The 16,073-nt window shown below is 35.8% G+C and overlaps 1 protein-coding gene across 1 annotated transcript in view; it reads left to right on the top strand.

Moving 5' to 3' along the window:
• LOC134670642 (immunoglobulin superfamily member 10-like) overlaps positions 1–16,073 on the top strand; it is a 477,034-nt gene that overhangs the window by 426,305 nt on the left and 34,656 nt on the right. The window contains exon 3 of the mRNA XM_063528451.1: positions 1,375–1,424. The gene's annotated coding sequence lies outside the window, so the exon portion shown is untranslated. The remainder of the gene's footprint in view (positions 1–1,374; positions 1,425–16,073) is intronic.

Raw genomic sequence — 16,073 nt, 5'->3', positions numbered from 1 at the left:
AGGGGCGTGCCAAATACAATACCATTTACCAGAGTACATTTTTAGTGAAAAAAAGTCCTTCCCAGCGCAAAATAAATCACGACCGAGCTTCGAACCTACACCATAAATACATCAACTGACAATTACTTGAGTAACTGAAGGTATAGCCACTTTGTGGGATCTTGTTGGAATCGCTGGATTATAGTCCTTATTTGAATTAAATTAGGGTTGAAAATGTGATGGTGGAAGATAAATTACGCATTTGATTACGATTGGGACAAAATGTGCACTTGTAATGGCTATTGTAACAATATTCCGGGTGTCTCCTGTAAAGGATGACTCGCGTTAGACCGGGCCGTGCTGGGCCGGAGCTTCCGGAGCTTCGTTTTCTATGGAAAGCACCACGTGATCACCAATCAGCCGTCATGCCGTCATAGAAAATGACATGTCGGACGCCGCGGCCCGGGCACAGTCCGATTTAGCGTGGGGTCCATATTAGGTCGCATAATAATTGATTGTCCTAATGTAATGTTACGCATAAAACACATTTCGCATACTTAATTGTTATTACATGTACTGAAAATATTAATATTTCTGAATAATTATAACACAAACCTAACCTAACCTACCCTATTCTACACAACCTATGCAAAATATTTTTGAAAATACTTTCTGTTTCAGCTGGAGAAGAAATATGAAAAAAAAGTTTTATGCGTAACATTACATTAGGGGTCATCCATTAATTACATCACACGTTTAGGGGGAGGGAGGGGGTCAAGAAAATGTGACATATTGTGACATGGGGGAGGGGGGAGACATAAACTTTGTGACGTCACTTCAACTTCATCAGTAACCGAAAATTTATTTAAATTATTTTATTCGCTGTACATTTAAATAACAAATTTTTAAAACTATAATCGTTTTTATTCGTTTAATTTTGTTTCCTAAGCAGTTTTGGGTTATAAAATTACTAATATTTATATCGTCAAAAATATTTTGATAAAATATTAATAATACTTAGGTACTTACTTAATTCAATTTGGCGATTTCGTAGAAATAATGTGACGTCACACTAGGGGGGAGGGGTTTGCCACATGTGACCAAGTGTGACAAGGAGGGGGGGAGGGGTCAAAAAACCTAGAAATTCGTGTGACGTAATTAATGGATGACCCCTTATGACAATCAATTATTATGCGACGAGATGGGATCCCTCTAGCGTGAGTCAACCTTAACGCGATCACACGCGAGAATAGGCTTCCTATTTTTTATACTAGTCATTGTCAATATAATTTATTTAATGCGTTTTTATGAACTGTAAAATAGGAAATGATGCGAGAGATGCAAAGCTATAAAATGTTGCCCGATATTTATTTTATATTTTTTCCCTTTTTTCAGATAAACATCTGCAACGCATCGTGTTGACGAATAATTCAGCTTGTTTTATGGTAAGCTAAATTAATTTTCTTGACATTGTGCTTATTTTGAGTGAAAAAGTAGGTATCGCTTAACTAAACAACCCAACTCCTACTAAACCCACTAGTAGCAATGTATTTCCCATTTTATTAATTTTGTGTGTTTTTATGTTTTAATTTTAATATTAGCTGCATGTTTGTTTGTTGTTGTTGTTCTTGTAGTTTTAAGTTATTTATAACATAATTCAAACACAATGTAAAATTGTTTTATGAATAAGAAATAAGAAAAATAAGAAATAAGAAATGTCTTCACGTTGCTCTGCCTCATTTAGTGTGTACGGAGTCCTAAGCTTAATAAACTTATTAGACTTATCGATTGGGTCTAGCTAGTCCATTTGCGAAGTTGGCCTAACCTCAATTTTTGATTTATTGAATCATATGAAATTAATATCATCGATCATGAAGTTCAGATAATCGAGTTAGAGTTTCGATCAAACTAATATGCTAACAGAGTACGGTCTAACTTATATTATTAATGTAACTAATAAATTCCCATCTACCATACATAAGTCACTAATTTGTTTTAATATAGATTAGTACGTGGGCAATACTGAAAGTTTCTGGACGAGACGACTTATTTTTTCTAAGTGGCCAGTTCCAGGAATTTTCAGTATGCCCTAAATACGTATTCGGATAGCAGTAAATGTAGGTCATCATAATTATCATCATTTTAACGCCCACTGCTGAGTATAGGCCTCTCTTCGAGTTTCTCTTCTATGTCTCTTCGATGTAGGTAGTCAAATAATTTTTAACAAACAAAATTGTTTCAACAAACTTTAATAACTCAATTCAATGTTCAGTCAATTTGATTTTTGTATCATTTCGCACTTGGTCCCAATGACAATCATTATAAAACCGGCAAGGAATCTCATATTATTGTTACAATGACAATTTCTTAAGCGTAAATTAAATACTGAAATGTTTAAAATTAGTAGAGTAGTTAATAAAGTTTTACGGCAAGAAGGGACATGGCTGAGATTTTAGTCTGGTTCACTGGCGAGCAAATTACAATTTCATTTAGTGCAGCGGTCGGCAACCTTTTAGCAGCCAAGGGCCATAATATAGTAGTTAACGGAGGTGACGCGGGCCGTACTTTGTTAATATTTATGACTTTATGAGACATTGTCGTTTGTCACTATTACATACAAAATAGCTAAGGCGGCACTCGGGCCGCAAGTGACAGGTTCACGAGCCGCATGCGGCCCGCGGGCCGCAGATTGCTGACCGCTGATTTAGTGCATTAAGGCTACAAAATCAGTTGTCTTAATTTTCTACCACTAAAGTAAAGTTCGTCGGTGTAGAAGTCGTTAAAATTTTTCGAGCCAATTTTCAACCCTTTAGGAGTTGAATTTCCGAAAATGCTTACTTAGTGGAAGAGTATTATATGTTTCAATTCTTAAGACCTTGCCTAACTATTATTTTTTGACTGAATTTATTTTATTATAAACATTACAAAATATAAAATAACCTAAAACATTTAATCCTTAAATTATACATAAAACCCTAAAAACCTAACCATTTGTACCATCGCCTACACTGGTAGCTGTAGGTGAGTTTTGACAGGAGAATTGTGACATTGTCGATTTTTTGGAATCTAATGACTGTTAGCGAGCTCGCAACAAACGCGCGCTATTGCGACCTTGTTTTTAGTAGATTCCAAAAAATCAACAATGTCACAACTCTCCTCTGTCACAACTCGCCTCGGTCTCCCCTACATCAGTAGATCTTATGCCTTTTGTAATAAGGTCCACCGATGTACAGTTAGGAGTGTTGCTGTTTGTACATATGTAACGTTACTATTTAAATACCTACATATTTAGATTTTTGAAAATAAAATAATATTCTTTAACAATACAGTATTAGGAGAGTTGAAGATCGGATTGATGCAGAAAACAAATGTTTTTCAATAAATACAAGTACATTGTGGTGTTTCTGTTTTGAGTGGTGAATGGTTATGAAATTTAATATCAGATATCAGATGATACAAATTTCGAAAACCTACCTTTTAATACAATATATCACACTTACAAATCTTATACCTATAGTGTGACATAGAAAAAGTGGAAATTAAATAAAACGAAACAAAAAAAATCCATACTAAATTTACGCATTTTACGTCAAAAATGTGACAGCTACGGAGAAAGTGGCTCCCTCAATTTTCTACAGTTTCATGTCGGACTAGACCTATTATTATGGCAAATATTTTATAAGTAAAATATAGCAACCGCCATGCATAAAATTAACACAAGTCACTTTGGCTCGCAAGCAAGCTGTCCTCCATCAATGTCAAATTATTCGGAGATATCAAACGTTTACATATTTATGGAGCGCTTTAACAGCGTCAGGTATGCTTTAACTATTCATGAAATGTAAGACGGTTTTATTTTCTCTCCGCCGTGAATTTTTCTGTCGTTAATAATTTATTTCGTATTGTGTTTGTAACTTTGTTTTGATATTTGCTAATAAATACTGAATGGACTTCAAAGAATAGAGATTATTGATATACCGATTACTATCACCTAATAAATGTTCCGAGTTTTTGAATAATAAGTTGAATCGGAAAATTATGAGATAAAGCCTTTGCTCCATTTTCTAATTATTTAGTCAGAAAACAGTAAGTAGGTACAGTAAAATGGGATGACTTTAGGAAATGATAGGGTTACTTTGATACGTAGATTAAAACGGTTAATAAATTAGCATCATTCTTTATTTTCTCGAACTGTCCATGTAACATGTTAGATATTTACGTATTTTATTTGCCTGACTATTTTATGGCTTTAAAACTGAAATTTCAAACTGCTTTATCAGTACCTACTATAATTATTTAAGTTAAATTATGTACCAGCTTATCTGCAATACAATTAGTCATAATTATCTACATTTCTTTGTCAAAATAGACACAGATAGAAAATAGAAATATACAAGATATTTAAAAAAAACACAAATTATTGAATTCTTGCGTAGATTTTCTATCCTAAAGTTTAAAAACGGAATTATAATATATTTACGTAAATTTTGTACCTACCGATACCCCTTAAATTATAAAATACTAATGAACAATATTGTTTAATACACGCCTCACACCTAAATAAATGCAGAGGTATATTATAAATAGTTGTTACCTAACTACTTGTAGGTAAAGGCACTAGAGTACAGTCAGCGGCAGAAGTTGCTAAGCGGCTTAGGGGTCATCCATTAATTACGTCACACGAATTTCTAGGTTTTTTGACCCCTCCCCCCCTCCTTGTCACACTTGGTCACATTTGGCAAACCCCTCCCCCCTAGTGTGACGTTACATTTTTTCTACGAAATCGCCATATCGAATTAAGTAAGTACCTAAGTATTATTAATATTTTATCAAAATATTTTTGACGATATTAATATTGTGAGGGGGCAGGTAGAGGAGCCTCACAGGGATGATGGGAATGAAAAGGCAGGATCCAGAGCGATGAGGGGTATTTATTATTTAAATAAAAAGGCACCTGTAACAATACAGGTTACGTGTTAACAGATAGGTATGTATAAAAACACTTTCGTAATTCAGAAGGTTAGAAATCAAATAACTTACAATATGTGCCTTGGTGATGATGTAGATATATATCTGGAAGGTGTGCAGGGCCACAAAACGAGCACTATACTGAACTGCACGCACTTATGAATTATTACGTTTACTAATAAAAATCACACTTAAACGGTCGTGTTTAGAAACTTGGGAAGTACAGTCCGTTAGATAAAATGATGTTTATCGATCAAAGTATGTGATCGAACTGAAAATAAAAATCATTGAATGGAATTTGGAATAGGATTTGAATTTCAAAAAGGAATTTAGAATTTGTATGGTGCCAGAAATAGTATGAAGGTCGATAGTGTAACGCTTCGTTACACGCACCGTTACACTACCGGGGTCGCCCTGGAAGGGAAAATCCTGGGGCTTATGGCCAAAGGATTTTTCCGTAATGTAAATATAATGTAATGAATATGGGTATGAGTGATAAATTTAGAAGGTGGGGATGTTATATACAATGTTTATCATACAAGAGAGGCGATTTAAACATGCATACCAAAGGTCATTCATACATCATCTTATAAAATTTTGGTTAATTGTTTAACCAAAATAAGTTTCAATAGAGTACTCCTTTAAGTAGAGGACGTACTCATTAAATCGCTCTCCATTAGTATTAAGGCTTATTAATCAGTAACCACCCGCTGAATATTAATGAATCTAAATATAATATCTACAATAATGTGTACCTACAAAGAGTACGATTGTTGAAATTTATTCAACAAAATAATGCCGTATGGAATGTAGGATTACTACAAAATATCATAAGATAATTCCTTAATGGAATTAATAAATGTACTGTACGGTACGTATGTACCTAAGTACGTAAATATGAACGTTATGTCAAGGGAAGAAATATATAAATAAGTATTGTTCTAACTCTGGTAGAGTTAGCTTTGAATAACGTTATATGAACGTAATATAACGTTATATAAATTAAATAGTATAAATGAACGTATAAATTCGTACTAAGTAGGTATGTACGAAATGTAATGAGTCCGAAATGTATAATGGGGATGAGATATAATTATAAATGTATAACATTATATACAATATTTTACAAGTTAGGAGCTTAGGAGAAAAGTAGCTAAGTTTGAGCCAAATAAGAATCTAATTAAGGAAAAACAGTATATTATTTATTTTAGAATTTTGGGGAGAGGTTTAAGGTCTCTAATATGCCATCGTCCGAGCATTTTGCCGGACATGTCTTGTAGGACATATACTAAGGGTGATATTTTTTTTAGGATAGAACATTTAATAAACTTGGGTGCAAGTTTAGCAGAATAGTGTTTAGGAGAATTACTAATTGCGTAATTTCGTTTCCAGACGATGTCATTTTCGTTGAATTCGAAATGTTGGTGATGTTTATTATACGATGAAGAATTGGTTTGGTGCGCTCTCCAAAGACGGGCTTGTACTTCGGAGAAGACAGGCTGGAGAAGACCAAGATTATCAGCGTATTCGTCTCTGGGCGCGAATATAATATCATCTGTGAGATCAGATTTATCGTATGCTGATCCACATGTGACTAATTCGCGACCAAATACAAGGAAAGAAGGAGTATAATTTGTTGTTTCATTTACGGAAGTATTAATAGCAAATTGTATCTTATGTAGGTTGATATCCCAATTCCTGTGGTCATCCTGTATGAATGAGGATATTGCTGTGGTAACAACTTTATTATATCTCTCCACGGGATTTGGTTGGGCGCATTTAATTGCGCAATAGTGTATTTTTGGGATATGATAGGAGTGGAATAAATCCGTTGTCTCTTGACTAACGAATTGAGGACCATGGTCAAGAATTATGGTCTGTGGGATTCCGTACACTAGGAAAACTAGGTTTTCTAGAATATGAACGATTACTGATGACGTAGCACGTTTAATCGCAAAGAGGAGGCAGTATTTTGAAAAACAGCAAGTAACGACAAAGATGAATCTGTTGTGTTTTAGTGTAGTAGGCAAGGGGCCGATCAAATCTATTGAAATGCATTGAAAGGGTCGAGAGCATTGCTTAGGTTTACCCATTAGGCCAAGTTTTAGTTGGGTTTGGTGTTTGCAAGCTAAGCAAGTCTCGCATTTGGCAATAAAATTTGAAATATCTTTGTACATTCCTGGCCAAAAATATTTCAATTTAACTTTATTGTATGTTTTAAATGTTCCGAAATGAGCGCAAGTTGGGGTGGAATGATTTTCTGTGATAATGGGTATTCTGTACTCTAGTGGGATAACTTCTTTCCAATTATACTCAGATTGGAGTAACGAAGGGGTTTTTGAGTATCGGTATAATTTATTATTATGTATTATGTAATCTGGAGTGGTGTTGGGGTTAGAACTGCATTTAGCGTAGATATTATTATACCAGTCGTCATTGGTATTAGAACTATTGTAGTTAATAACGTTTACTGAAGGTAAGCGTGATAAAGCGTCAGGGATTAGATGATCTTTACCACGTTTATGTTTAATTTCGAAGTTAAATGTAGATAGACGAATACTCCAGCGGGCTAGACGTCCGGTTGGATTATCTAGATGGAGAAACCATTGTAATGCGGAATGGTCTGTGTAGATTGTGAACTTTAAGCCGTTGTCAAGATAGCAACGCCAATGTTCTAGGGCTAGTAAGACACTTAAGAGTTCTCTTTCTGTAATTGAGTAATTTCTTTGGGGACCAGTTAGGGATTTGCTCATATAAGCAATGGGTTTCTCAACGCCATCAAATTCTTGGGTCAGCATGGCACCGATGCCGAAGCTGGATGCATCACAGTGGACTGCGAAGGGTTTTGAGAAGTCTGGGCAAGCAAGAACAGGGGTAGAGACTAGAGCTTCTTTAATGGATTTAAAGGCATTGTCTTCTAGTGATGTCCATTTAAATGGTGGTGCTTTTTTGGAAGTGGAGGTAAGTTTAGTTAGTGGTGCAACCTTTGTGCTGAAATCGGGGATAAAGCGTCTATACCAACTTGCTGTACCTAGGAACTTTTTAACTTCTCGAGGAGTTGTGGGAGGTGGGATGTTAAGTATTGCCTTAACCTTGTCAGGATCTGTTTGAAAGCCGTGTTCGTTAACTATGTAACCAAGATATTTAAGTTCTTTTTTGAAAAATGAACACTTGGGGAAGTTTATAGTAATGTTGGCTTGTACTAGCCTTTGGTAAACTTTATTAAGTAAAGTGATGTGTTCATCGAAAGTATTACTTATGATGATAATATCATCTAAGTAGGTAAATAATGAGTTATCAAGGTTTTCAGAAGGGAATAACGCATCCATAAAACGTTGTTGGGTAGCAGGGGCATTAGTCAATCCAAAAGGCATTACGCGAAACATGTACATGCCTTTTGAGGGTACATGGAAACTAGTTTTAGGTCTATCAGAAGGGCGTAGGGGTATTTCCCAAAATGCTTTTGCTATGTCTATCGATGATAGATATTTAGCATTTTTTAGATTATCTAAAATGTCAGAAATGAGTGGGAGTTTGTAGGCATCTTTGCGTGTAATCGAATTTAGTTTACGGCTGTCGATGCAAAAACGCCACGTTCCATCTTTTTTAGGAGTTATTATGACAGGGTTTAGCCATGGGCTTTCACAGGGTTCGATAACATTAAGCTTTAGCATTTCATCAACTTCTTTGCATAAAGCTTTTTGTTTCTCTGGAGAAAGCCTATAGCATCGCTGTTTGATTGGTGGATGGTCACCGGTATCTATGTGATGTTCAATGAGGTGGGTTCGTCCTAAGGGTTTGGTTTCTGTTGAAATATTTTTAAATTTTTCAATAATAGTATCTGAAATTAACTGTTGAGTTTCAGAAAGGTTGTCATAATTAGTGATGTGTTGGTCGCAGGTGGAAATAACTAGGGTATCTATATGTTTATCAGAATATGACGTTATGTCAGGTAATATGTGGGGAGCTATATTGAATTTTCTCCAAAAATTTGTGCCTAGAATCAAGGGTTGCTTTACAGTAGGGATAACATGAGCGGTAATAATAGCCACAATATTTTTGTACGAAATTGGTAGTTGAATTGTACCAATAGAGTATATAGGGTAGCCGTCGGCTACAGAGCCTACGACTTTATGGTCGTAATTTATGGTAAAATTGTGGGATAAGAGAATTTTATGGGAATTATTTCCGAAAATAGTTAAAGCACTGCCACTGTCTAAGAGGCCACATAAAGTTAAATTATTTGTCTGGATGTTGACATAAGGTCGTTCATCGTATGGATCTTGAGTGAAAAGTGCTGATGTAGTATTGTATGATGACATAAATAATTTAATGGTATCTAACCATTGGTTCCATTCTGTAGCAGTAGTTTTATTTAAGTTACTTTTCTCCTTTATGCGTTTTTTGGAAATTTATGGCAAACTATACATTTTGCAAAAGTGACATTTTGTTTGCCACAGCGGAAGCATACTATATTTTTACTTGTACAAATATCTAAAGAATGATCGTTTGTTCTGCAACGCGGACAGGAGTAACGTAACGTAGAAGGTGGTGCTGTTACAGTATGGACCGGTTTATTAAATGGGAATGGTGGTATGTACGGTTGGGAAGGGGGGGTATGGTTAGTATCTTGTTGAATGTTGGTATAGTTGCTAGAGCTATAAGTAGAGGTAGTATTACAGCTTTCGTACCATTTGCACGATTGGAATAATGTGTCTATAGACGTAACATCTGTAGGAACTAATCTGGAACTGTAATAAGGGCTCATGTTTCTACGGAGGATATCTATTTTTTGTTTTTCAGAAAGGGGTTCATGTAATTTGGAAAAGAGGGCTTCCATGGCTGAAAAATACATTATTATTCGTTCATGTTGTTTTTCTTTACGGGAATGTATATTTTGTAGTAAGTTGTGGTCATGGTCATGCAATTCGAAATCTTTTAAGAAGTGGGTTTTAAATGATTTCCACTCTGTAAGGGTTGTTTTCTTTGACCTATACCAATCTAAAGGAGTGCCTGATAAAAAATCGTATATATATTTGTGTAAGCGTTTGTCGTCAATGTTACGCGCAATTGCAAACTCTTCGATGTTTCGAATAAAATCATAAGGGCAACTATCGCCTTTATAGTTGAATTTTTTAAAATCGCTTGGTTTTGCTTCAGAGAGGTTGGTTAATTTTCGAGCAAGTAGGTCTAAATTTGTGGAATCATCTATCAAAGAGGTTGCTGACGCGTAAGTTGACGTTGTTGTTGACGGTTGTGACATGTTAAATTTTGTTTGACATTTTGACAAAAATTCGCATATTTTCGAATAGTTGTCAATAATTTCTGGAGATAATTCAGTGGTAATATGGAGACGTTCTATTCTGTTATATAAATGAAATAAGAAAACCGCTATTCTATCGTGCTTCGCTTGGTTGGTGGTCGCAAGCTGTAGCTGAGAAGAAACTATTGTGAGGCATCTGCTAATTTCGGTGATATCCTGTTCAAGATCATATGGGCTGGAGAGATTCGAACACGGGTCCGCGAATAAATTTGGAGTGAGGAGCTGTCTTAAATCATCAGCCTGCGCGGTGGCTGGGAACTGAATGTTCCTGAGTTTGAGCTCATAGATGAGTTCAGGTTTATTTAATAGTGCTGGATTCATTGTTTATTAAAGTGGATACCTATCACGAAGAGAATAATTGATGTTATCAATATAAATAAAATATGTAGTTATTAAATTTTATTTTTTATTGAATCGAAAGGAGAAGTTTATTGTGATATTAGGCTTAGTTGTGTATATTTATTTAATCGGGTGAAGGATAAGCTATCGGATTATCTCCAACAGTACTGCCGTAAGTCAGGATTGGTTCGCACTTCAGTGACTCCAAGGAGTTTTAAAAACACTTAGGATTGAAACCAATTTGTGAGATTTCAGTGGAAATCTTGGATTGTGTAATTGTATGTGATAGATGTTTTGTGTAATCACTATGTTAAGAGTTTTGTTACGTGGCGCGACAAAAAGCGTAGGACGTTGGCATAATAGGGATTAGAAAATAGATATAGATAAATTGGTATAAGATGATGAATGATGATAGATGTATATGTAATTGGTTATTTAAGGGGGGAATTTTGGTTAAACGGTTGAGGATTAGATAAAAGGTTGGTTGTAAAATAGAAAATTAAATAAAATGATGTTAGGCCGAGAGATATTGCGAAAATTTGAGTTGGGTCGACTATAACCTTTTAGAATTTTGAAAAGATCTTAAAGCTAGCAATTATAAACAATATAAAAAAAAAATTGTTAGAAAAAGGAAAAATATAGGACTGGAACAGCTGGTTGCGGTTGTTGGTTAGGAGCAGGTGCTGGCACGGAGGTACTGGAACGGGCTGCTCAGCGTCGTAGGCCGGGTGGGTGTCTTGTCAGGTCCGGGTTTGAGCACGTTGGTGGCGCCAGTGTGAGGGGGCAGGTAGAGGAGCCTCACAGGGATGATGGGAATGAAAAGGCAGGATCCAGAGCGATGAGGGGTATTTATTATTTAAATAAAAAGGCACCTGTAACAATACAGGTTACGTGTTAACAGATAGGTATGTATAAAAACACTTTCGTAATTCAGAAGGTTAGAAATCAAATAACTTACAATATGTGCCTTGGTGATGATGTAGATATATATCTGGAAGGTGTGCAGGGCCACAAAACGAGCACTATACTGAACTGCACGCACTTATGAATTATTACGTTTACTAATAAAAATCACACTTAAACGGTCGTGTTTAGAAACTTGGGAAGTACAGTCCGTTAGATAAAATGATGTTTATCGATCAAAGTATGTGATCGAACTGAAAATAAAAATCATTGAATGGAATTTGGAATAGGATTTGAATTTCAAAAAGGAATTTAGAATTTGTATGGTGCCAGAAATAGTATGAAGGTCGATAGTGTAACGCTTCGTTACACGCACCGTTACAAATATTAGTAATTTTATAGCCCAAAACTGCTAAGGAAAGAAAATTAAACGAATAAAAACGATTATCGTTTTAAAAACTTGTTATTTAAATGTATAGCGAATAAAATAATTTAAATAAATTTTCGGTTACTGATGAAGTTAAAGTGACGTCACAAAGTTTGTGTCTCCCCCCTCCCCTATGTCACAATATGTCACATTTTCTTGATCCTTGATGATGACCCCTTAGGTGTTCAAAATGATCTCGACGCGACTTTATCGTTAAGAGTATAAGAGCGTGTCAAGGTAATTTTGAACGCCTCGCCCGCTTAGCAACTTCTGCTGCTGGCTGTACATTTTCTGGTTTAATCAAAACATCAATTTAAAGCTTTACCACTTAATTGTCAATCCGTGGGCTCCGTGACACGTGTTCTTTAGATAGATTGCCATTAATTACGACTACCGGCGCGATTCGGAAAATGAATTAAAGATTAACTACACACGATATAGACGATTTGTGACGTCCAACGAAAAAGGTACCTTATGGCGGTTGGCGCTTACGCTATTATTAACGCCGCTCCAATATTATTGCGGCGCTATGCGACGTAAGCGCTGGCCGCCATAAGGTACCTTTTTCCGCGGACCGTCACATATCTTTACTATTTCATATCTAGTGAATCTCTAATTTATTTCCCGAATCGCGGCGCCAGCCGTCTTAAGGTACCTTTTGCAGTGGAACGTCACATATCTTTACTATTTCATATCTAGTGAGTCTCTAATTAATTTCCCGAATCGAGCCGTATATTGCCTGTACGTAGGCGTTGTTATATTGCAGAATGGTAAACGCACGCCTCTGTTATTTATTAGGAAGGCGGCCATTTTCTTTACCACACACGCCATCTTGTATTCACGCAATAGTTTGCGTAATCGTTTGTTTACCAAATCAAACACATTAACTTACGTTTAGCATTCGAATTGTGTATAAGTTGATTGTTTCGACGGTATTTAAAGACTTATGCTCTTGGAGATTTTATTTTTAAACGCTTCTGTTAAGTTATAATGTTAGTTCGTTTAGGTCAAATCATTAAAGATAATTTCTAGTCATTTAAAGAGAATGAGACGTAGAAATAAGGAATAGAATAGAAGTACCTTGGATAGCGTCAAGTATATACCTACTCTCTTAAGGGGCCCACTGATTTACAGTCCGCCGGACGGTATCGGCCTGTCAGTTAGAATAAAATTTTGACAGTTCCGAACAAGTGACAGGCCGATATCGGCCGGCGGACTGTTGATCAGTCAGTTATTCTTCTGTGACAGAAACGAAAGTGGCTGAATAGGCTATTTTTAAGGGTAATTTATAGGAAGAGAACGAGGGGAGGGGAATTATTAATCTGCTGTCATTTTTTTGGTCTATATTCAATCTCCAATCTTTTATAAGTGTCTTGGCAGCAGTTTTAGTATGACTGTACCTCTGATATGTAACTATGGTTGCTCGACTCCTATTAATTGCAATTCCACCGGCATTATTAAATGCATACCAGCCGCGTAGCTTTTAGATGAAATATGATGTGATTCAGTGGTATTTACTATTTGGTGATTATTTACCGATAATAGTGGTTTATGTATTTACAGTCATAATATTTGTTGTAATTTTTGACACATTTGTGTAAAAGCACCCTTCGGTCGTGTTTTAAAATTCAGCACTCGTTGCGAATTTGCTATTTTTTGCACTTAGAGGTATTGTAAATAACTACCTACATATTACTATAATTTCGCACTTATATCGTTCTACTTCTATTGTTCTACGAATATTACATATATTATAGATCATCTCGTTATTCAACAGATTTAAAGCCTCTAAAGCCTCTAAAACCCTTGCGTGACCCTGAAAGATTTGTAGAGGTCAGTAGCCCCTAGGGTGCTGCAAATCGATAGCTGTCCGAAAAGGATAAGAGGGCAGTGGTATTTAGAAGTGTCAACCCTACCGATAACCCAACTCGTTATCTAATCTAATCGATACAACATATAAATACGACTTTTCGTACTAAGAGCTCGAGCAAAGATAAGCACCTTTTGTTAAACATAGTGTAGTTTAATTTTTGTTTCTTAGTAATTTGTGTTTTGTTACTAGAATCAGGCGTGGCTCACTCCGCGATTTCGTCGCTTTGCTACAGGTAGCTAAAAGAACATCCGTTCGACCCCAATTTTGGGGTTTGCCATAAGCCGCGCGTGGCGCTGTCGCCACCTAGCGGCCATATCTGTGCTGATCGTGACAGACGCGTTTTGTTAGAGAGAGAGTCTTCTGTACCTAGTACTATTATTTATTCTGTGCTAGAATTTTCTATGAGTCAGTTACCTTGTCTGGTACAGTTAACCGTATGAATGCCGTAACGTAATGATACCAGTAACCGTCAGAAATCTATAATATAACCGACACTTTTATTTGTAACAGTGTTGCCATATCAAGGATTCGGTTTCGCATTTTCTTGGCTTTTCGGCCATGTATGTATGGTTACTGTCTCGTTCATGAGATATAGCCTGGTGAAAGACAGACAGACGGACAGTGGCGCCTTTGTAATAGGGTTCCGTTTTTACCCTTTCGGTACGGAACCCTAAAAATGAAAGCAGTCCGTTATCGATTCACAATCCTGCACGTTCCTGAGGCTTACCGCGAACCACTTTCGACGTGTTGCCTCCCTGTCACGCTTACGTACGAATTTACAAGTGCGACAGAGAGGCAACACGTCGAACGTGGTTCGCGGTGGGCCCTCAGAGATAAGAATACTTTAACCAAAGCTATTTACTAGCTAAACCAAAGCTTTAGCCCCGGAAAATCACGAAGAAGGCCGGAAGTTATGGCGATAAATAGGCTTAAAGTACCCTAAGCATGTTGTATATGCTTAGAGACCTTTTAGTTTTCACCATGATAAAATACTTTAAAAGGTTACGTTAAAATTCAGGGAATTTTGACCGTTTAGCATTAAAAGTCAATTTATCTGAGATTTTAATGGATTTGAGAGATGGGGCTCCGAATACTTATAACGATCAAACTGTTATGTTTTCCGACACGGCGAATATTACAAAAAGGCTTATTATTAACCGGGCAACTAAAATATTAAACAGGAACTTTCACTGGGCATATAATAATATAATTTGGCGGTGCATTAATATTTTAGCACCAATAAATGTATATTAGCCTCAAATTTAAGCATCATATTATTAAAAAACCTGGCAGCAAAATCAAGCCACCCAAAAAATATTATTTTGTACATATACAGAATACCTAAGATACCTATATAGGTACATACATACGCTTTAAATACTCCATTTTTAAATAATTTAAATTTAAACATAATTATGCATACCTAGTACCTTAAATTGACAAATTTCCTAATCCACAAAACACCACAAATTTATTTACCAATAAATACTCTACTATACTTATAGTCGAAATTCCTGATCATGAAACACCTAATGGCCATTATACCATTAGGTCTTTAAATTTTTTAATTACTAATTTCAATAGTTACCACTGTGTTCTGCCAGAGTCAAAAGATAGGTGCGACGACGAGCGAAGCGAGGAGGAGCGTGTTAGGTTGACCGTGTAGTGACCAAACAAAATATTTTAAAAGAACTTCATTTTTAAATGAATAGATAGCCGTTTTCTTTTTAAAATGTGCTTCATATAGTCTCCAATATAATAATTCAGTTGCCAAATAAATATTTCGTACCTACCTAAAAATAAACAAAAGCTGTAACGGCATTAAAATACATGACATTTTGATATATTTTAAGGCTCCGTTTTTGTTGCCAAACTATTAAGTACCCATTTCTATTATTTTAAACTATCCAAATTCGATTAATTAGTTGACCGGTTCAATACGTGCCTTACAAAAAAATACTTCTGTACCATCATATTCTCAAGTCAAATGGGGCCTGATTTCAGTACCTACACTGAAAAGTGATGAAGAAAATAGCTACACTTATGCTTTTGGTTAATCTTATCGTTTTCTTGTTAATAAAAAGCACACCAACTTCTTCTTGATAATTTTGAGGTACCTACACCTTTATTCCACATAAAATTAGACTCTAGAGATTCTAAACCTTTTCTGTGAATGAATACAAAAGTAAATTGTAGACGGTGACAGTAATGGCACCTAACATCGAGCGTTGTTGACCTCTGCCCTCTGCATCTTTTTTTTT

Source organism: Cydia fagiglandana, chromosome 14 (assembly GCF_963556715.1).
Source record: "Cydia fagiglandana chromosome 14, ilCydFagi1.1, whole genome shotgun sequence".
NCBI classification, from domain to species: domain Eukaryota; kingdom Metazoa; phylum Arthropoda; class Insecta; order Lepidoptera; family Tortricidae; genus Cydia; species Cydia fagiglandana.
The sequence above is the reverse complement of the archived record's forward strand: the minus strand, read 5'-3'. Positions and strand labels throughout refer to the sequence as shown.